Below are 23621 nucleotides of genomic sequence, written 5' to 3' on the forward strand. Positions count from 1 at the left end.
TGGGTTTTAAGTGGAACCCCCCATCAAATTTTTGTCATAACGGCGTGGGGACCCCCTCAAAATCCATACCAGGCCCTTATCCGAGCATGCAGCCTGGCAGGTCAAGAAAGGGGGGTCTGGAATGGAATTTGGGTGGGACCTTATTCTTTTTTTTTATTTTAATTTTGTCTTTATGGACCCTGCATTGTGCACTAATCTAAATCATTTGGTGAAGGGGGACTATGGTGTGGGTGGGGTTGTTTTTCAGGGGTTGGGCTTGGCCTCTTAGTTCCAGTGAAGGAAACTCTTAAGGCGTCAGCATACCAAGACATATTTCAAAATTTGATGCTCCCAACTTTGTGAGAACAGTTTTGGGATGGCCCCTTCCTGTTCCAACATGACTGCGAGTCCTTACCGCAAACTGATAGAACACCTTTGGCCTCGCAAATGCGCTTCTGGAAGAATGGTCAAAAATTCCTTTAGACACACTCCTAAATCTTGTGGACAGCCTTCCCAGAAGAGTTGAAGCTGCTATGTCTGCAAAGGGTGAGCCAACCAATATTCAACCCTATGGACTAAAACTGGAATTAAATAATGTGCATGTAAAGGCAGGTGTACCAATACTTTTGACAATATAGTGTATGAATAAATAGACTAAAATACAAATACCTTCTGATTAAAATGCTAAATAAAAACCTAAAAAATGTCACCTCTTCCAAAGGCTTTGGTCCCCATGGCAAATATTTTCAGTCTCTAAAGAATACTGTGAATTATTGAACGCACAAACCTAACTCTAAAACTATGGACTGATTAAGGGATGTTGATATATTCATTACCCCATCCTCCCCATCTTTTCTCCCCGTCTATCCCCTCCCTTCCTCCCCCCCACCCCACACTTCTCTTTCTCCTTTTCTTTTCTTCTCTGACTTTCTTCCTTCTAATCCTTGCTGCTTGCTTCCTTCTCCATTGAGGATGAACCTATTTCCTTCTATGGGTTCACCCTCCCGAGACTCAAAGGAGTTTTGGTTCTATTCTAAGATATATCTAATGTTTACAAGTGGGAGTGTATACTATTTAGTTATGTTAATATTGATCCTCTCCCCCCTTCTTAACATCGAGAACACATTTTATTTGAAGAATCTTGATGACACATTGTTTTCCTAAATGTGGTTTCAATATCTATGCACTTTGAATACTTGTTTTCTGTTACGTGTTTTATATTTCAACACCATGTTGTAATGTATGTTTTACATTAATCTTGAATAAAGCTTTTTATTGTGAAAAAAAAAAAATGTCCATTTCAAATATTTTATAATATTATTGTTATTTTATTTTACAGGATTTATATAGTGCCAACAGTTTGTGTAGCGCTTTACAAAATATAGGGAGACAGTACAATTACAATACAGTTCAATACAGAAGGAACAGAAGGGCCCTGCTCATGGAGCTTACAATCTAAAGGGAGGGGGAGGTGATGCAAAAGGGAATAACTGCAGAGAATGATCTGATGGAGGTATTTTTTGGTGGAAGAGGGGTAGGTAAATAAAGAGATAGATCTGGGTGTTGTCGGCATAAATGTGGTATTGAAAGTCATGGGAGGTTATCAACTGACCCAGGGAAGAGGTGTAGAGAGAGAATAGGAGGGGCCCAAAGACAGAGAAAACATTGCACAAAGAGGGTAAGTATAACATTTATTATTTTAATTTAAAAATAATTACCTTTACAAATGCTTTAAAATCAAATATAAAACCAGCCTTATTAGGGGAGGGGGGGGGCAATCTGAGAGAAGGGGAATGAATCTGGTGGCCACTCTTTTACTTGCATCATGCATTATATGACCCAGTGATTTCTAAGGGTCTTATTATCTGGCGAGAGTCCAATTTTAATGTGATGTACTGCAAGGAGATGATATATATAATAGTGGGAAGAAATAACTGCATGTAATTGTGAACATATTGTTCATGGGAACTAATTTATAGACACAAAGACTATATAAAAAAAATTGTGTTTACTTTTGAGTGGGATCAACCATAACCATATTGCCATTTTGTATGCCTCATGTTTGAATACAACAGAAGTTATTGAAAAAAGAATGTGAAGACTCAACCAGGCCCGGATTGGCTAATCGGGAGCACCTGGAGAATTCCCGGTGGGCTGGTCGGTTTTTTGGCCGCGAGGGCTGTTGTCATGGCACTGGAACAATATTTCTTCCAGTGGCAGACCCTATGATCAATACAGATCTTATGTAGTAAAAAAAAAAAAAAAAAATCAGGATGCAGGTAGGAAGGTTAACAACGTCTTTAACTTAAAAATATTGTGTCATAATAACAAAGTTTGCCTAGACAGGAGTGTAGTGTTTTATATACTAAAATCTGTACATATTTACCAGTTTTATTTAAAAAAAATGGGTTTCTGTTTATTTTAAAATTGGGTTTCTGTTATTATCAATGATTTATAAAAAAAAAAGTAGATTTATAAATAAATATTTATGGGGTTGATTTACTAAATGCAAATATACTGTGCGCTATGCAAGTACAGTTGCATTCTCAGGGGCATTTGCTCCAGAGCTTAGTAAATGAGGAGAAGCTCCCATGACTTTCATCATGCAAGCAGAAATGCTGATATTTCCCCCTTGCGTGTTATTGGGTATTCTTTGCAAAATGAAGCTTCACCTCATTTACTAGGGCCTGGAGAAAATGCCCTTGCAAATTCCAACTACACTTACAAATACAGCCTATTTGACTTTAATAAATCAACAGCACTATGCAGCTAGCAGAAAGTAAGCTACACTAATTTATTTTATCTTATGTTTAGAGAGATATAGCCATGGTCTTCGCTATGGTAATTTTACCTGGTGTATTTATTTTTAAAAATGTCCTTAAGAAAAAAAAAATATATAAATTGTCTATCTCTTCTATATCATCTTCATGTTTGTTTCCTTTAGTAGTAAAAATTTGACCTAGGGTTTATTCTTTCCTAATGTATTCACAACTAAAGAAAAAAAATGCTTTTGAATAGCTTTTAAGATAAAAAAAAAACACAGTACATGTTAGTATGATATTATATAAATAAAAAAAATAAAAAAACCCTTTGTTTGTAAGCAGTATTTGGGTTTCATAAAGAATCAATAATATAAATGAAAGGGGTATGTTGCGTCTTTTCTGGACATGGTAGAAGCTTGTTCTGTACTGGAACATTTAGAAGAATTTAGAATAAATGATAAATTTAGCATACAAAACACTTTCAATTTTCTGAGCTAGTTTTGTTAGTAGATAGATGGTTGTAATTTGTCTTCAATGCAAATCGGCATCATGTTAAATAGGAGCTCAGGAACATTGTTGCCATGGTTACTGAAAAATAACCAATGTGCATTACAGAAAAGCTTGAAACGAATGTACTAATCAGATTTTTCAAAATTTTAGCTATCAGAACACATGTGATGTGACCTCAACAGGATGACTTAGTGCACTCATACATAATAACCTAAGATATTGTAGATAATATGTCTTCCAAGAATCATTAGATATGCATCCATATCCTTAAAAGTAGGGAGAAATTACAGCTCCAGTGATATTTACTTTATAATGATGCACTAATCTTCATTTATAACACAGATTATTGATACCTGCTGTTCAGTGTTTTTTTGTATGCTGGGGTCTCATTAAACTAATTATTTTTATGTATAGCCCACCCGAACAAAACATTTCTTTCTGCAATTAATGTATTCAGAACACATCCTACCTCATAAAAGACTTTTATTTTTATTCTATTTTATTGAGCTGTCCCATTTTCTAAACCCTCATGGTCACCAATATTCTTAAGCTGGGTACACACTGTCCGAAAATCAACCAGTCCAGCAAGAACGGGCCGACTTTCGGTCAGTGTGTACAGCAGTCTGTGCGACAGAAGCCAGTCTTTTGTCGAAGGGACATGATAAAAACCAGCATCCAATCAGCACTTGCAATGGCTGATCAGTGTATTTTGCTGGGGGTCCCCCTGTTAGAATACAATAACACAGCAGAGGAGATTGCCACTGGGTTAAATGGAAAAAAAAACTGGCAGCGTGTACTGGGCTTTATTTACTTTAATATTGGCCTGAGAAATTCAGGTCATTGTGTTCCATGGTTTCAAGCTCCACCCACTACAGTTTTCTAATTAAATGTCACTAAGTGAACATTCTCTATTCTTTTATTTTCTACTATTCCTGTAATAAATGACCCCAACCGATTCATATAGGAGCCACCATCAGTTTCCTGCTATTAGTATTCTGCAAAAAAGTCCACAATGCTAATGAGGTAAGCGTTGGATAAATGAGCTATGCCTTTTGTACTTAAAGTGGATCTAAAGCCAAAACCTCTTTTGTCTAGAGTAGAGAAGTAAAAAAATCAGGTTTATCTTGTGATGCCTGTTTGCCAGTTGGGAGATTTCATCTTACTTCCTGTCCTGTAAACACAGTAGGAAGTCTCTCCAGAGAGGGCAATTACTTTTTAGACAGTTTTCACTGGATCAAGTGATTATGTTGGAAGTATTCCCCTCTATTTCTGTTCTGATGACAGCTTGAATTTTTAGTAGGGTTGAGCGAACACGGACTGTATTGTTCGGGATCGTACCGGACTTTTGGGTTTTTGGTACCCGGACACGGACCCGAACATTTTTCTATATATTCGGGATACAGTCCGTTGTTCGGTTATTTTGGTGCGGTTTTAATGGCGCGGTTTCAACATCTGCAGGGCAGCCAATCAACAAGCGTTTAACTAGTGTGCCCTTAGAAGCCATCACAACCATGCCTACTAATTGCATGGCTGTGATTGGCCAGTGCAGCATGTGACCCAGCCTCTATATATCCTGCTGCTGCTGCTGCTGATTTGAGGGAGAGATAGGAGATTATTGTAGGGACAGGCTGGAGAGATTGCTTTCAGGGAAAGAATAGGACACAGGACAGAAGAATCTTCTTTAATCAGATCTACATTCATTTTATTGTGTGGGGGTGCAGTGCACAATCTTTTTGCCCTGACCTGAGCCCAGTGAGGAGGAGGGAGAAAACTTTTTTTTTATCAGTCTGTTAGGTGGGCGGCGTGCGGCGTGCGGCGTGCAGCGGACATTTAATGCAAGCTCAGTGTATATGTGTCTGCTTAATCTGGATTTTAAAAAAAAAATGTTTCTTCCTTCATATTTTAGTGTGACATACAGCGTTTAGACACTGCTATTCTAATCTGCTGTTCAAAAATCACCAATTTAAGGGAAAAATAATTATTTTTCAGTTTTTTATTCATACTTTACTGTGACATACAGCATTTAGACACTGCTGTGGTTCTAATTTGCTATTCAAAAATCACCAATTTAAGGGAAAAATAATTATTTTTCAGTTTTTCATTCATACGTTACTGTGACATACAGCCTTTACACACAGTGCTGTTCTAATCTAAACTTTTATCAGTCTGTTAGGTGGGTGGCATGCGGCGTGCGGCGTGCAGCGGACATTTAATGCAAGCTCAGTGCATATGTGTCTGCTTAATCTGGATTTTAAAAAAAATGTTTCTTCCTTCATATTTTACTGTGACATACAGCGTTTAGACACTGCTGTTCTAATCTGCTATTCAAAAATTACCAATTTAAAGGGAAACATTTTTTTTTTTCAGTTTTTCCTTTATATGTTACTGTGAGATAAAGCCGTTAGACACTCCTGTGTTCTAATCTGCTATTCAAAAATCACCAATTTATGGGAAAGATAATTATTTTTCAGTTTTTTATTCATACTTTACTGTGACATACAGTGTTTAGACATTGCTGTGTTCTAATCTGCTATTCAAAAATCACAAATTTAAGGGAAAATAATTATTTTTCAGTTTTTTATTCATACTTTACTGTGACATACAGCGTGTAGACACTGCTGTGTTCTAATCTGCTATTCAAAAATCACCAATTTAAAGGGAAACATTTTTTTTTCATTTTTTCCTTTATATGTTACTGTGAGATAAAGCCTTTAGACACTGCTGTGTTCTAATCTGCTCTTCAAAAATCACCAATTAAAGGGAAAAATACAAATTTTTCATTCATACGTTACTGTGAGATACACCCTTTGGATACTGTTGTTCTATTCCGCTATTCAATAAACACCCATTTAGGGAAAAAAATTAAATTGCGGCCTAGTCTGTAGCTGTACATGTGAGATACACCCTTTGGATACTGTTGTTCTATTCTGCTATTCAATAAACACTAGTGTTGAGCGAACACGGACTGTATTATTCGTGTTCGTACCGAATAAGTGGATTTTTGCTACCCGAACACGGACCCGAAAACTTTACTGTATGTTCGGGTTTAAAATCCGTGTTCGGTCATTTTATTTCCGGGTTTGTATGTAATGGCGCGCTTTTAATGGCGGGCTTTCAACAGCCAATCAACAAGTGTTTAACTGGTGTGCCTTAAGCCATCCCAGCCATGCCTACAAATGTATTAGTAGCTGTGTTTGGCCATCTGAAGCATGTGACCAAGTCTTTATAAGTTCGAGACCGAGCGCCGCTGCGTCATTCTGCTGTAGTACATGGACAGAGCACACATCATACGTGCTGGCTGCTGATTAGGGACAGACAGTCAAAAATTATATTGTGTCCGAAAAGAATTCAGGGACAGGTCGGAGTGCTGCAGGCAGGGCGAGTTGTTAGGGCATTTTAGGGCAAAGCTGGAGATAGGCAGGGTCAGTGTTCTACGTCGATTTTGCTGTGTGGGGGGTTTGCAGTGCCGGCAGTGACCGATCTTATCGATCATTTTAGGGCGAGACTGGAGATAGGCAGGGTCAGTGGTCCACATCGATTTTGCTGTGTGTGGGGTGGTGTGAACACAATCTTTTTGCCCGCTGAGGAGGAGGGAGAAAAAAGTATTTTTTATCAGTCAGTTGTGTGCAGCGTTTTTCCTTCAGTGCTGCTGACTGTGATAATACACTGCTGTGTTCACATGTGCTATTATTGAGTGATTTTAAAATTTATATACTTTTTTCTATTCCACTATTCAATATACACCCTTTTGGGTTAAAAAAAATAAATTGTGGCATAGTCTGTACTAATCTATTTAAAAATTACAAACTTAAAAGGGGAATTTTCTTTTTTTTTTTCCCTTCATAGCCTGCAGCAGAGCTGACTGATATAAGACACTGCTGTGTTCACATGTGCTATTGAAAAATCACCAATTTTATATCATATTTTCTATTCCGCTATTCAATCTACACCGTTGGGGTAAAAACAATTAAATTGCGGGATAGTCTGTATCGGTATGTGTCAGATACACCTTTCCAATTTTTGGGGCGCATCTCATACCGCCGAGGATTGCAGGGTGCTTCAGTTTGCCTCCTGCCTGTTCCGAACTCCTCCTACTCCTCATCCTGCCTTTGGGGGTACAAAAAATAGTAATCGGGGCCTAGTGTGGGTCTGTACGTGTGAGATACATACACCTTTTGATATCATATTTTCTATTCCGCTATTCAATCTACACCTTTGGGGTAAAAACAATGAAATTGCGGGATAGTCTGTATCGGTACGTGTGAGATACACCTTTCCAATTTTTGGGGCGCATCTCATACCCCAGAGGATTGCAGATTGCTTCAGTGTGCCTCCTGCCTGTTCCGAACTCCTCCTACTCCTCATCCTGCCTTTGGGGGTACAAAAAATAGTAATCAGGGCATAATCTGGTTCTCTACGTGTGAGATACATACACCTTTTGATATCATATTTTCTATTCCGCTATTCAATCTACACTTTTGGGGTAAAAACAATTAAATTGCGGGATAGTCTGTATCGGTACGTGTGAGATACACCTTTCCAATTTTTGGGGCGCATCTCATACCGCCGAGGATTGCAGGGTGCTTCAGTGTGCCTCCTGCCTGTTCCGAACTCCTCCTACTCCTCATCCTGCCTTTGGGGGTACAAAAAATAGTAATCAGGGCCTAGTGTGGGTCTGTATGTGTGAGATACATACACCTTTTGATATCATATTTTCTATTCCGCTATTCAATCTACACCTTTGGGGTAAAAACAATTAAATTGCGGGATAGTCTGTGTGTCTGAGACACACACTTTACATACTGTTGTTCTATTCCGCTATTCAATATACACCCATTTAGGGGAAAATAATAATTTTGCAGTGTTTGCTGATTATGTTACTGTGAGATACACCCTTTAAATTTGTTTGGCGCATCTCCTTCCACCACCGAGGATTGCAGGGCGCTTCAGTTTGCCTCCTGTTGTTAACTCCTCCTACTCCGCTTCCTCGTCCTCTACCGCCTCCACATCCGGTCAGCGTAACACCTTCACCACCAACTTCAGCACAGCCAGGGGTAAACGACAGCAGGCAGTTTTACTGATTACTGATTTAACTGATAACAACAGATACTACACTTGATCTTAGCCCAAAGGTCGAGAAGCTATGCTGGTGGCATTCCCACCTGACAGCGGGGGCACAGTGGAAACACAAGGTGAAGGCACAGGAGAAGGAGGAGGAGGTCACCAACGCAGCCAGGGCACCGCCAGCACCTCAGAAGGCAGGGTTAGATCGTATGAAATGTGGAAAAGCTTTGTCGGCACGCCAAAACAACCAGGACCACCAGCTGTTTTTTTGTTTTTTTAAGCCCATGTGACTATCACCCGGTGCGGTGGGTGCATAAAAAAGTTCACACCAAAAAAGTGAAACACAAAAAGTGCACAGGGTGTACACATGGTCCCTGACCCTGATCCCCCTGGGCGCAAGGCTCCTGACAGGGACTGGGGTACTTACACTGGCTAACCTGGCCAAAACCAGGCAGCCCTATTCTTTAGGAGGTCTGCTGAAAAAGACCACCCCAAGTACTAGGTGGGGCTCTCCCGAAAAGAGACCCCATGAGAGAAAGCAAACAAAGCCAGAAGGCCATATCCACCCCCTCCCAAGACTTTCAGGGACAGGCTTAAGGACCTACACCCTTCTAATCACGCTGTGCAAAATAAAGTGTACCGCCACAATAAAAAACATAAAACGTGAGACACACAATTCATAAAAGTGGGGAAAGGGATAGTGGAGAAGTGCAAGGTTAGTGCCACGTTGCAATACTATGGCAGGCCCTTCGGCCAGAAATAAAAAATTCCTCTGGTCCTGACTCCTGACCAAAACGCCCGGCCCGAGAGGCAGGTGTTAAAAACGTGTGTAGGAAGTGCAGTGTCCTTGGTGCCATACTCATAGTGTTGCCATCCACCGTGAATTATGGCACCCCTGAAATACCACTTCAGGGGCACATACACCACAGGCTTTTCAGAATCCCGGTCCCTGGCAAGACCAGTGCAGCCCCATCCCTACCAGAAGGCCTCAGAACTTAGACAGCTTTGGGAGAGCCCGGCCCACAACCAGGGACACATACCTTTTCCAAGGCCAGACTCAACCCAGAAGGGGGAAAAAAGCCCCCCCGCTGCCATCACTGTTCCTTACCATATACCATATACAGTTCCTTACCGTTCCTTACGTACTATACACGTACTGAATGACGGGTCTGCCCCCTTCAACTTCTGGGTCTCCAAATTAGGCACATGGCCTGAGCTTGCCCTTTACGCCTTAGAGGTGCTGGCCTGCCCTGCAGCCAGTGTATTACCTGAAAGTGTATTTAGCACTGCTGGGGGCGTTATCAGAGACAAGCGCAGCTGCCTGTCCAGAGCCAATGTGGACAAGCTCACATTTATTAAAATGAACCAGGCATTGATCCCACAAGGCTTGTCCATACCTTGTGCAGAATAGACATGTATACCGGCCTTACCCAGCCATTGTTGTATTTTTGATCTTTCTCACCCTAATTTAAAAAGAAATAGAATTAAAAACAAAAACCAGTGTTGGCTACCTCGTCCTCCTCCACCGCTGCTTTCACCTACACCGCCACATCCACCGTCACCTCTACCTCCTACTCCATATGGGCCTCGTCCTCCTAGATCAAGATGATTATTTTTTGTTTTTATGTTATTTTAAGTTATTTTCCTATCCACATTTGTATGCAGAGCACTTGCCATGCTCTTAACAAGATTTTGCTGCCATTTGCAGCCCTCTAGCCCTTTCCATGTTTTTTTTAGAGCTATTTTAGTACTCATAAGTTCAGGTCACCATTGACTTCAATGGGGTTCGGGGTAAAGTTCAGGTTATGTCCGGGTCATGAACCCGGACTTTTTTTCAAGATTGGCCGGACCCGCCGAACAAGGACATCCAGGTGTTCGCTCAACTCTAATTTTTAGAATTTCCCTCATTTTCAGTTTCGGCAACAGTGGCAATCAGGTCAAATAGGACAAAACAGCAATAAAAAGCTAAACTATACAAACAGCTGGCACACTAGTCTCCACTGGAACCTGATGTGTTGACTAACTGTACATTTTTTATTTTGTATGGTGCCAATTTTGTCCAGCAGCTTCTACTTAACCCTCCTCTTATGTTAGAATTCCGTTACTATCCATGATGTTAGGGTCAGTTTTGACCCGTGTTTTAAATCAGCCATAAAATACCCTCTGAATAATTATTTATCATCAAATTTGTTTCTTACCTCTTGGTTACCTTGTTAGGCTTCTTTATCCTTGAAAAGATTGGTTTTAATATTTTTGGTGTGACCCCTAGACCTTTCTTTTGATAGCATACCTCTCATTGTCAAATTTAAAAAATGGTAAAATAAAGTCAGCAACTCTGAAATTAATTTGTCCTATGTTTCTTCACTTTATTTAGAGAAGCAGACAAGCAGGAAAAGAGATAGGCCCCTCCCTAACTACAGCTCACAGGGTTGAGAGGGGATTGGCTGTCACTGTTACTAAGCAGAGAGAGTGTTTATGATTTCAGTTTTGGCACTTATTAGTGTCCTAAAATCCTATATTATAACTGGGTCAGAATTGACCCTAACACCATGAACGTCTTAATTTTCACCACAGTATTTTATAATTTAGTGAAAAGGATTATTTTTCTATTACATTGTTTAAATAGAGGTTCCTGACAAAGTAAAAAAATCTTGATGCAATAAACAAATTTATGTGATACTTATAGACATTCAAAACCTGAAAACGGGTCAGTTTTGACCCTAACACAAGAGGAGGGTTAAATGGCGGAGACTTAGAGAGGAGCTTTTGTTCTGAACAGGTTGTAAAAATTGACAATAAAAACTCGACCGGGGGGTCTAAAGCCTATTACTCTGTCAAAAAGAAAAATCAAATTGGATATACACACTTTTTCAGTATTATACAGTATCTCACAAAAGTAAGTACACCACTCACATTTTTGTCAATATTTATTATTCCTTTTCATGTGGAAACCAGTGTTAATTTTGGCTTTGAATTTTGATTTCGTTTTAGTTATAGTCTTTTGACTAAAATGCCATTTTAGTTTTAGTCCCATTTTAATCATTGTATTTTAGACGACTAAAATCTCCTGTACAATTTAGCCAAATAAAATAATTTTATTTACCACTTAAGCCCCGGAAGATTTGGCTGCTCAAAGACCAAGCCCTATTTTGCGATTCGGCACTGCGTGACTTTAACGGACAATTGCGCGGTCATGCGACGCTGTACCCAAACACAATTGATGTCCTTTTTTTCCCACAAATAGAGATTTCTTTTGGTGGTATTTGATCACCTGTGCGATTTTTATTTTTTGCTCTATAAACAAAAAAAGAGCAGCAATTTTGAAAAAATAACAATATTTTTCAAAATTTTTTATATGAAATTCTCAAAAAAAATGTAAAAATAATTTTTTTTTAACATTTTAGGGCAATTTGTTTTCTACTACATATGTTTGGTAAAAAAAAATCGCAATAAGCGTATTTTGATTGGTTTGCGTAAAAGTTATTGCGTTTACTAACTACTGGAAAGATTTATGTCATTTTTATTGTTTTTTTTTTTTTTTACAAGTAATGGCGGCGATCTGCGATTTATTTTGCAGGACTGCGAGATTGTGGCGGACAGATTGGACCCCTGACTGACATTTTTGACACTTTTGGGAGTACCAGTGACATTAATACAGTAATCAGTGCTACAAATATGCACTGTTACTGTCAAAATGACACTGGCAGGGAAGGGGATAACTTTATTAGTGATCAGGGGGTTAAGTGTGTCCCTAGGGGCATGATTCTAACTGTGGGGGGGGTGTGGCTTGTGATGTAATCACAGAGACATATGATCCTACATAGCAGGATCGCATAGACTCTGTGCTTACATCAGGGAGAATGACAGACGGCTGTGTTTACATCAGCCGTCCGTCTTTCTCCCTCTGCAAAGGGAGATCGCGAGTGGCTGGTGGACATTGGAGCCACCGGTCACTCACACTAGCTCCCCAGGGAATGAGCGGGGGCAGGAGCGCGCCTCCGGCGGTGCACGCTCGCCTCCCACAGGCAGCTGAGCGAGTGAAGTACCCCTAAGTCACTTTGCCCAGCAGCAGCTGCCTGCCGCAGTATATCTGCGGTGGGCGGTCTTTATGTGGTTAAACTAAAATCTAATGTGTTTAGTTAAAATGTAATGCATTATTTAAGCATTTCTATAGAATTTCCAAACTCATGTGAAAAAACTCACAGATCCGGGTTTAGCCACTCTGGACAGTGGTCTGAGGAGGCCTATAATGCTACAGAGTGCTGGATGGTGGTCTCAGGTCTGAGGTCTGAGGGGTGGCCTGTAATTCACCGTTCATTGGATGCCACCATGCTGGTGGTCACTGATCAGAGGAGGCCTGTAATGCTGCACAGTGCTGGATGGTGGTCTCAGGTCTAAGGGATGGCCTGTAATACACAGTGCTGCTCTGGTCTCTGGCAGTCGTCACGGATGGTGCACACAGTCGCTTCAACTCGCTTGCTTGTTGGGAGCAGGCGAAGTTCAGTAAAACCAGAATTTAGTAAACGTCCCTGCCTCACATTTTCATCCTGTTTTCGTTAATTTATGAAAACTGATTTGATTTTCGTCATACTTTTTGTCAGTGGACCAAAATGTGCTGTATTTTTCCTTTAGTTTTCGTCACTGTGAGAGCCGGTTCACATTAGAGCGATCCGACTTGCCGGGGCGACTTCACAAGTCGCGGTGCGCTGCTCACACCGCGACCTCGGAGCGGCCGGCACGGACTTCATAACATTGGCAACTATGGCAGGCGACCTACGGCGACCTGTCAGGCGACCAGGTCGCCTGACAGGTCGCCCCAGTGTAAACGGGGTCTAAAAATGCCACTGACAAAAACTTTGACGAAAACGTTTTGGTTGATGAAATTCACACTGGTGAAAACACTGAAGAAATGACACTTTGCTAGAATGTTAAGTAGTAAGTGTACAACTTGTATAATATAGTGTATAGTATATTGTATAGTGTAAATTTGCTGTCCCCTCAAAATAACTAAACCCCAGCCATTAATGTCTAAACCATTGGCAACAAAAGTGAGCACACCCCGAAGTGAAAATGTCCAAATTGGGCCCAAGCCATTTTCCCTCCCTGGTGTCATGTGACTCATTAGTGTTACAAAGTCTCAGCTATGAATGGGGAGCAGGTGTGGTAAATTTGGTGTTATCGCTCTCACTCTCTCATACTGATCACTGGAGGTTCAACATGGCACCTCATGGCAAATCATTTTCTGAGGATCTTAAAAGAAGAATTGTTGCTCTAAAAAAATATGGCCTAGGCTATAAGAAGATTGCCAAGACCCTGAAACTGGGCAGTAGCAAGGTGGCCAAAACCATACAGCAGTTTAACAGGACAGGTTCCACTCAGAACAGGCCTCGCCATGGTCGACTAAAAAAGTTGAGTGCACATGCTCAGCGTCATATCCAGAGGTTGTCTTTGGAAAATAGAGGTATGAGTGCTGTCAGCATTGCTGCAGAGGTTGAAGGGGTGGGGGTCAGCCTGTCAGTGATCAGACCATACGCCGCACACTGCATCAAATTGGTCTGCATGGCTGTCATCCCAGAAGGAAGCCTCTTCTAAAGATGATGCACAAGAAAGCCCACAAACAGTTTGCTGAAGACAAGCAGACTAAGGAAATGGATTACTTGGACTGTTTCCTGTGGTCTGATGAGACCAAGATAAATTTACTTGGTTCAGATGGAGTCAAGCGTGTGTGGCGGCAACCAGATGAGGAGTACAAAGACAAGTGTTTCTTGCCTACAGTCAAGCATGGTGGTGGGAGTGTCATGGTCTGGGGCAGCATGAGTGCTGCCGGCACTGGGGAGCTACAGTTCATTGAGGGAACCATGAATGCCAACATGTACTTTAACATATTGAAGCAGAGCACGATCCCCTACCTTTGGAGACTGGGCTGCAGGGTAATATTCCAACATGATAACGACCCCAAACACACCTCCAAGACGACTACTGCCTTGCTAAAGAAGCTGATATTAAAGGTGATGGACTGGCCAAGCATGTCTCCAGACCTAAAACCTATTGAACATCTGTGGGGCAACCTCAAACGTAAGGTGCAAGAGTGCAAGGTCTCTAACATCCACCAGCTCCATGATGTCATCATGGAGGAGTGGAAGAGGACTCCCGTGGCAACCTGTACACTCACTACTTTACAATGTAGCAAACTGTAATTTGCAAATATTGTCACATGAAAAGATATAATAAAATATTTACAAAAATATGAGGGGTGTACTCACTTTTGTAAGATACTGTAGGACTTTAACTTGTTGTTGAAAATTAGATTGTTTGCACCTGAGCTTAGAACTATGAAAATTAACCACTTTAGTGCCGAAAGGTATTACCTCCTTCATGACTAGGCCTTTTTTTTTTTGTTATTTAGCACTGTGCTAATTTAACTGGTACTTGTGCGGTCATGCAACACTGTACCCAAACAAAATGTATGTACATTTTTTCACACAAACAGAGCTTTCTTTTGGTGGTATTTGATCACCACTGGGTTTTTTTATTTTTTCAATATATAAACAAAAAAAATACCAAAAATTAAAAAAACAAAAAGCATTTTTTTTCTACTGCCATAAAACATGTCCAATAAAATCAAATTTCTTCATAAACTTAGGCCAAAATGTATTATGCTACATGTCTTTGGTAAAAAAAAAAAAATCCCAATAAGTGTATATTGATTTGTTTGTGTGTAAGTTATAGTGTCTACAAATTATGGTATATATACTGAAATTTTATTTATTTATTTATTTATTGTTTTATACAAGTGATGATGGTGATCAGCGACTTATAGTGGGACTGAGATAGTGCAGCTGTCATTTTAACACAAACTGACACTGTTTGGGAAATGACTAACTGACATCACCGGTGACACTAATACAGTCACTAATTAAAATGGCTGGTGGTTAACATCTCGGGGTAATTAAGGAGTTAAGTGGGTGACTAAAAAGTGGTAATGTGTGTAATGTGTGCTGGTTTTTACTAAAAATCTGTTTGTTTCTTCTCCCTGAAGAAACAGAGAGATTGTTTTTTCTGTACAGAGCCCTGTGTTGTTTATTAACACAGGGCTCTGGACTGTGATTAGACACAGCCGATCAGCAGGTCCATGAAGCATTGGCCGAAACCTGCTGACAAAATCCCACTGTGTCTAATCAGAGTGGGAGTCAGTAGGGGGGGGCAGAGTGGGGGGGGGGTGCGTGTGCACTGCATCCAGGATGAATATCTCCTTAACAGTGCAAACAACAAATAATAAACTATAAGGCCCTTTTCACACTAGTGCGACTTGTCCCGTGATGAAATCGCATGACAAGTAATTTTCCATTATTTTCAATGAGCCCCATTCATATCAATGCGCTTTGAAGTTGCACCGACTTCAAAGTAGTTCCTCCACTACTTTGGCACGATTTTAATGCGTTTTGAGGTATATAGCCATAACCATTGCTTTCAAAATCGCTGCAAAGTCGTGGCAAAATCGCATCACAAAATCGCAGTAAAATTGCGTCGCATAAGTGTGAAAGGGGCCTAAAGGCCTGTTCTCTTTTTCAGAGACTGAATGAGTTATACATGTTAGAATAAGCGAGAGGCAATAAAAACAAACACAGGATTTAAAATCCATCAATGGTGATACACATAGAGGGGCACAGAGACTCCATTTCTTGCCAGACACTCAATATGGGATACACAAATGTCAAGAAAGTGAACGTCTGCTTTTTTAGTATAATATTAACCACTTGCCGACTGCCTAACGACTATCTACATCGGCAGTCAGCCCCTCACAGGCAAAGTGACGTAGTACTACGTCGCTAGCCTGTGAGGCTCTAGGGAGCGAGCGCGCTCCGCCGGAGGCGCACTCCCGCTCGCTCACGGACCCCTCCTCGCGATCGTCGGTTACACCGGGAGAAAGGCAGGCGGCTAATGTAAACAAAGCCGCCTGTCTTTCTCCCCTGTGTAACAGCAGAGATCATACGGTCCTGCTATGTAGGACCGTAGATCTCTGTTGTTACATGAAAAGCTACATCCAATCACAGTTATAAGCACGTCCCTAGGGACACACTTAACCCCTCCTTCTCCAATAAAGTTAACCCCTTCCCTGCCAGTGTCATTTTTACAGTAACAGTGCATATGTATAGCACTGATTACTGTAGTAATGTCACTGGTATCCCCAAAAGTGTCAAAAATGTCAGTCAAGGGTTCGGTCTGCTGCAATGTCGCAGTCCCCCAAAAAAATTTGCAGTTCGCCGCCATTACTCGTTAAAAAAAAAAACAATAAAAATGACAAAAATCTTTCCCTTAGCTAGTAAACGCAATAACTTTTGCGCAAACCAATCAAAATACGCTTTTTGTGATTTTTTTTTTTACCAAACATATGTAGCAGAAAACAAATTGGCCTAAAATGTTAAAAAATTTTGATTTTTACATTTTTTTTGGGGGGGGGGGAATTTCATATAAAAAATGTGAAAAATATTGTTATTTTTGCAAAATTGTCGCTCTTTTTTTGTTTAGAGCGCATGCTCAAAAAAATCGCACAGGTGATCAAATACCACCAAAAGAAAGCTCTGTTTGTGGGAAAAAAAGGACGTCAATTTCATTTGGGTACAGCATTGCATGACCGCGCAATTGTCTGTTAAAGTCACGCAGTGTCGAATCGCAAAATAGGCCCTGGTCAGGAAGGGGGTAAAATCTTCCGGGGCTTAAGTGGTTAAATATAATATGTCAATGGTGCAATGGGTCACAGATATAATAATGTCTACACATTGTACTAGGAATGCAGTCTATGAGTTGTCATTGACATAGGAGCCAAATCTAGCAGTCTAACCAGTTGGCACATAGTTTCTCAAATTTAAGTAGACAGTCTCTCTTGTTATCAACCCACCTTTCTCATAAACTGAAGCTATTACATCTTGAGATCTGGCTATACAGTGCTATAAGTTCAGGAGCTAGAAGCAATACTCTATGAATAAGTGTCTGTATAGTATGTCAGGAGGAATATCCTCACAATCCATCAGCCCAAATAAGCACAATTCAGGATGCAGTGTAAAATTAGTATAAAAAAAAACGTAATTGATGGCAAACAAGACGTTGTTCTGGAAGTGAAAGAGTTTTGGGCATCACCTGGGGATGGATCTTGACATTCAGGATTTATTCTGCGAGCATCCTGATATACCAGCTGTGTGGTACGATATATTCTATAAAATATAAAGAGCTGCATTTTTAAGATGATGATCAGGACACAATGGGCAAAGCATCTAAAATGGTTGTGAATTGGTCATCAGTCAGTAAACCCAAATCTTCCTACATGTCTGGGTCACTAATTCAAATAGACAAGCCTTAGAAGACTTCAGTGGGTATGTTCAGAACTCTACCAAGCCAGTAGGCTTCAGGATTAAGGACCTGACATTACATATTAACATTTTAAGAAAACAAAGATCGTAGGGGACTACAAAGCCCAGCAGTTGCCACCTCTCCGGCCGAGGAGGCCATCAGACTCTATAGGTCTTTTTGCCATAAGGTAATTAAGACCCACAACCTTTGGTGAGTTTACATCTCTACTTTTCCCTAAAGCCACTTCATAGTATTGGCAGTCGGACCACTGGAGGACCCAGCACACAGCACTTGCACTTTTCTCCCCTTTTTGGCACTGAAGTTTACCTTTTGCACTTAAGTCACATATAAACTTTGATTGGACTTAATTCGGCACTTATTTTGCACTTTAATGGCACTTATGTGATTTGATTTATTTATAATCTGACATTGTATGAATATTTATTGATTTTAAATTGCAATATTGTGTGATACACCATTATCTAGTTTATGCTATTTATCAATGTTTTTTATATATTTTTTTATATATTTATATATGTATATTGACTTCACATAATTTATTTAGGTTATTGTGTACCCTGGTCCCCAACAGCAAGCGCTATAATAATCCCAACTACTTTGGGTTTTTTTTTTCATTCATCTTACACCTATTCTATAGCAGCTGCTACCCTCCCTCTAATTTATTCATTCACATTTAATACCCCCTCCAAGTAGGCCACCCATAGGCGCGAAAGAATATACACCTATTTGAGTATATATTTCTTAATAACAAAAGTGCAGCGCTAAAATTTGAATCATCATGAATGCAATGACAAAAAGCTCATCCAACGGAATGAGAAATATAGAAAAAAGACAAAATAAAAAGAGTGACTAAAGTCCCAAAAATAGGTGAATAGTGAAAGTCCAAAAAAACGCTGAATCCAAAGGAAATAATGTGATATCAATCCTTCCTTCCTGTGACAACCAGGGAATGTGTAGAGTGGGGACACCACAGTGCACAAGTGCAGGGAGCAGCTTACCAGAGCACCGTGGCTACTCAAATAAATGAGAAAGCCTCGCCAAGCACAAATAATTACAAAGATCTTAGGGACTCCAAGGAACCATGGGTAGCGCCATGGAATGGTTAACTCTGCAAGGTAGCTCCGTGATGGTCAGATGAATGTATGGAAAGGAATACACAGGAGACCATGGTGTAATCCCGTAAATAACTTAAATAAAGTTTATTAAAAAAACCAATGGTGGCTGGGGATCCAATCGCGGCGTCCCGCGTGTATCCAGTCAGCAGCAACAACAGTAGGCTGGCTCAGTGAGGGGGCGTGTGGACGTTGCGTCTGGAGTCGCCGATGCATTTCGTCATCAAAAGACGTCGTCTGGGCGTGACTACCAGACGCAAAACACACGCCATATAACCCCCATGGACTAGATGAGCGACGTATATCCCAGCCAATAGCAGAGGGGCAGGGGGCGGAGGACAGTACCTAACGTCATCAAGAGCGCTGGTAAATGAGAGATGACTCCGCCAACCGCCCCGCTGTAAAGGCGGAAATGAAAAAACACTGCATCATCAAAGAAAGGATGAGTGGCATATATCTACGCCAATCACCCTAATATAAGGGCGGAAATAAATATGCCACGTCCTGATGTGAGATCACGGAAGCATATTATAGACGATTATCTCCTTAAAAAATATATTCAGGAGGATATTACTCATCCGGAATTATATTCTGAAAAACTTTATCAAATACATAACGACATTTATTAAAATCACTTAAAAAGCAGTGAACAGGTCTTGTATGACATAATGACCTGTGCACAGTATAAGAGAATAAGAAAGCGCCATCATGTGGACAAAAAATATTATAGCAAGTGATAAGTAAAAATTATAAATTTGTGATGAACTTAATAGAAAAATGAAAGTTCATATTAAATATTATAAATTAATATAAATAGTGACAAGCTGTATCTGGTGGCAGGCGACGTGGCAAGTGACAAGCTGTGTATGGTGGCAGGTGAAGTGGCAAGTGACAAGCTGCATCTGGTGGCAGGTGACATGGCAAGTGTCAAGCTGTGTCTGATGACAGGCCTCGGTGGCAAGTGGCAAGCTGCGTATGGTGACAGGCGATGTGGCATGTGACAAGCTGCGTCTGGTGACAGGCAACGGTGGCAAGTGACAAGCTGCATCTGGTGACAGGCCTCGGTGGCAAGTGACAAGCTGCTTATGGTGACAGGCGACGTGGCAAGTGACAAGCTGCATATGGTGACAGGCGACGTGGCAAGTGACAAGCTGCGTCTGGTGACAGGCAACGGTGGCAAGTGACAAGCTGCGTCTGGTGACAGGCGTCAGTGGAAAGTGACCAGCTGCATCTGGTGGCAGGCCTCGATGGCAAGTGACAAGCTGCGTCTGGTGGCAGGAGACGTGGCAAGTGATAAGCTGCATCTGGTGACAGGCGACGTGGCAAGTGACAAGCTGTGTCTGGTGACAGGCGACGGTGGCAGGTGACACTCAGGGCCCCCACTAATTCTGCATTATGGTGAGTTGAACCATTTCATTTTATATTACAATGTAATAGTAGAAATAATGTGCTGCAATCATCCTGACACCATATCAACCATGATGCCCTGATGATTGAAGTGTCAACACCAGCCATTGCCTAGGCAAATTGGCCCCAGAGAGTAGGTAGCTGTGAGAAACTGCGTGGCAACTGGCAAAGTTAGTGACTGAGGCTGGACTGAGTCTTCCATTGCTGTTGTGTCAGACCCTGGGGATCGAGGGGAGAATCGCCCGAGATTCCAAATTGCATTGCAATGCTGGCAGAACGCAGCATACATATTTGTGACATTTATTTTGATGGCACAAAATCGCAGTGGGGTTTTGCTGTGATTGTCACTCAAAAGAAGCTCCTGCTCCTTTTTCAGTGACAAGCTTTACGTGATGCTGCTTGCCGCGGGATAAATCATATAATTGTGCCAAAACTCCACCACATTTTAGGTGCTATTAAAAATAATTTGCACACAAATACTTGTGCTGCATTTTGCCAGCAGTACAGTGTGATTTGCAATCGCAGGCAGAATCACAGTGATTCTGTCAGCGATCCCAAATTGCTAGATGTGAACAGGGCCTTAACCACTTGATGTCATGTACATGTATGTCATTGTGTTCAAGCGGTTATATCGGGGCCATGGCCGCAGCTGTCAGCCATAATCCCAGTATAATTTTGTTCCGCAGTGCCCTACACTGAAAAAGCGATCCTAGTGGCTAAATAGCTGCTTGATTGCTTTTTCAAGCGGCAGAAGGGGTCATCCTCCTGCCATAGAGGTGATCAGGGACCAGAACGTCACCGATCATCTCTATGGTCTAGGACACTGGGAGCAATGAGGCAAACACAACACGTATGTAGGTCACGTACGCGTATGTAAACAGTGTTCACACCACACATATGAGGTATCGTCACAATCATTACAGTGAGAGCAATAATTCTAGCTCTAAACCTCTTCTGTAACTCTAAACTGGTAACCTGTAAAAAATATTTTAAAGTGTCGTCTGTGGAGATTTTTTAGGTAGTATAGTTTGCTGCCATTGAACAATTTTAAAGCATGACATGTTAGGTATCTGTTTGCTCAGCACAACATCATCTTTTACATTTTTTCAAAAAAATTGGGCTATAGAGTTTTCCACAATAAAATTAATTGAAGTGTATTTTTTCCCAAAAATATGTGTTTAGAAAACCGCTGCACAAATCCCCTGTGACTTAAAAAATTGCAACAACCACCATTTTATTCTCTATGGTGTCTGCTAAAAAATATAATGTTTGGAGGTCAAGCAAAAAAATTCTGATTTTTACATGTAAGAGAGAAGTGTCAGAATAGGCCTGGTCTTCAAGACGTTAATGGCATTGACTAAGGCTGGACTGAGTTTTCCATTGCTGTTGTGTTACTGACAGTCCAGCCTAGCACTGGCAGCCATTGGGTTACCCCTCAGCTCTCTGACTTAACAGTGAGCACCAAAATATGTCTGCCAGAGCCAGACTGGACTGATTAAGCCTCAGTTCACAATATGATCCGAATATGAATAACACAGGAACCACTCCACATTCCTGTTTAATTCACATGTGCTTCAGGGTGGTGCGATTTGGGCCCCTTCATTTTGAATAGGCCCAGATCACAACAAAGTCATGCATGCACCAATTTTGGAATTTCACTGCAACGGAATTGTATAGTTGTTTTGTACCATGCAAGCCAATACAGGCAAATGCAATGTGTTTGCACCCTGTGTTTGGGGTGTCAGTGTAATCTCAACGACACCCCAAACACAGGTTGCAAACGCATTGCATTTGCCTGCATTGGATTGCATGGTACAAAATAACCATACAATCCTTTTTCAAAACTTTATGAATTTGGCTCAATTTATTTTATTTAAAAATACTTTTACTTAGTACCTGCTGCTGAACCCCCCAGAACAAAAAATTATCTACGGCCTTGGGTAAATATCACATGCTTTTTTACTCTCTGGTCCGTTGTGAATTGGACTTAAGAGCTTTTTTTGCGATATTTACAGAAACTTTTTATTTTTTCCGGTGAATACCACATCATTTTTTTTTTTTAATTGGACTTAATTTACCGCATGTGATAATTTATGCAAATGAGAACATAATACGCTTATCACATGTGGTAAAGCTAGTGAATTGACGCCCTTATTCTGATTAAAAAAAATGCACTCACAGAGCTCACATCATCATGATACTTGGAAAGCATATTAAACACTTGACCTCTGGTAGATTTAACCCCCTTCCTGACCAGGCCTTTTTTTATGGCAAAGCACTGTGTTACTTTAACTGACAATTGCACAATCATGCGACGCTGTTTATTGTTTGCACTATAAAAAAAAAAGAAAGACAATTTTGAAAAAAAAATATAATATTTTTTACTTTTTTGCTATAAAACCTATCCAATAAAAAAAACTTTTAGAAATCAAATTTTTTCAAAAAATGAGGCAATTATGCACATTTGGTAAAGAAAAGAATCACCCCCCCCCCCCCTTAAAATGATCAAATTGTGTTGCTTTGCAGCCTGAAATGAAGAAAGACACAGTTTTTGTGTTATCCATCTGTATTTACTAATGTTACTAATGTTAATTTATAACATCCAAGTGAAAGATATAACACCAACATGTCAGAAAAAAAACAAAAAACAGAATCCCTGAGTAGGAAAAAGGATCACGCACGTGTGTTAGTATTTTTACAGCCTTTAGTCTGTTGGGATATGTCTCTACTAACATCTGCACATCTAGACTTTGCAATATTTGCCCACTCTTCTTTGCAGAACTGCTCAAGTTCAGGTAAATTTGATGGTGACCATTTGTGGACTGCAGTCTTCAAGTCATTCCACAGATTTTCAATGGGGTTTAAGTCTGGGCTCTGACTAGGCCATGCAAGGCCATTCACCTTTTTCTCCTTCAACTTCTGTGTGGTCCTTTTTGCTGTGTGCGTTGAGTCATTGACATGTTGGAAGGTAAACCTCCTTCCCATTGACAACCTTCTGGCTACAGGGCAGCAGATTTTCATCAAGAATTTGATGGTATTTTGCCCCATCCATTTTTCCTTCTATCCTGACAAGTGCTCCAGTCCATGCTGCAGAGAAACACCCCCATAACAGGATATTACCAACTCCATGCTTTACCGTATGAATGGTGTTATTTGGATGGTGAGCTGTATTGGATTTTTAAAAAACTGTATTTTTCTTTTTTTTTGTATGTAACCAATATATGTAATATATTTGCTAGAATACTCGGTTACTGGTAGAATAATGTACTGTCTGTATTATCTATCAGCAGTAATGTTAAGATTGAAAAATGAAGTGGATCCTGAGGAAGCTCGTTTTGAGCGAAACGCATCAATCCAACTATCCTTCCTTGTTGTCTGACGTATTAGTGTTCCTATTATGTGCTTATAGCTATGACTA

This window comes from Pelophylax lessonae (assembly GCF_965119305.1).
Source record: "Pelophylax lessonae genome assembly, chromosome: 4".
Classification (NCBI taxonomy): domain Eukaryota; kingdom Metazoa; phylum Chordata; class Amphibia; order Anura; family Ranidae; genus Pelophylax; species Pelophylax lessonae.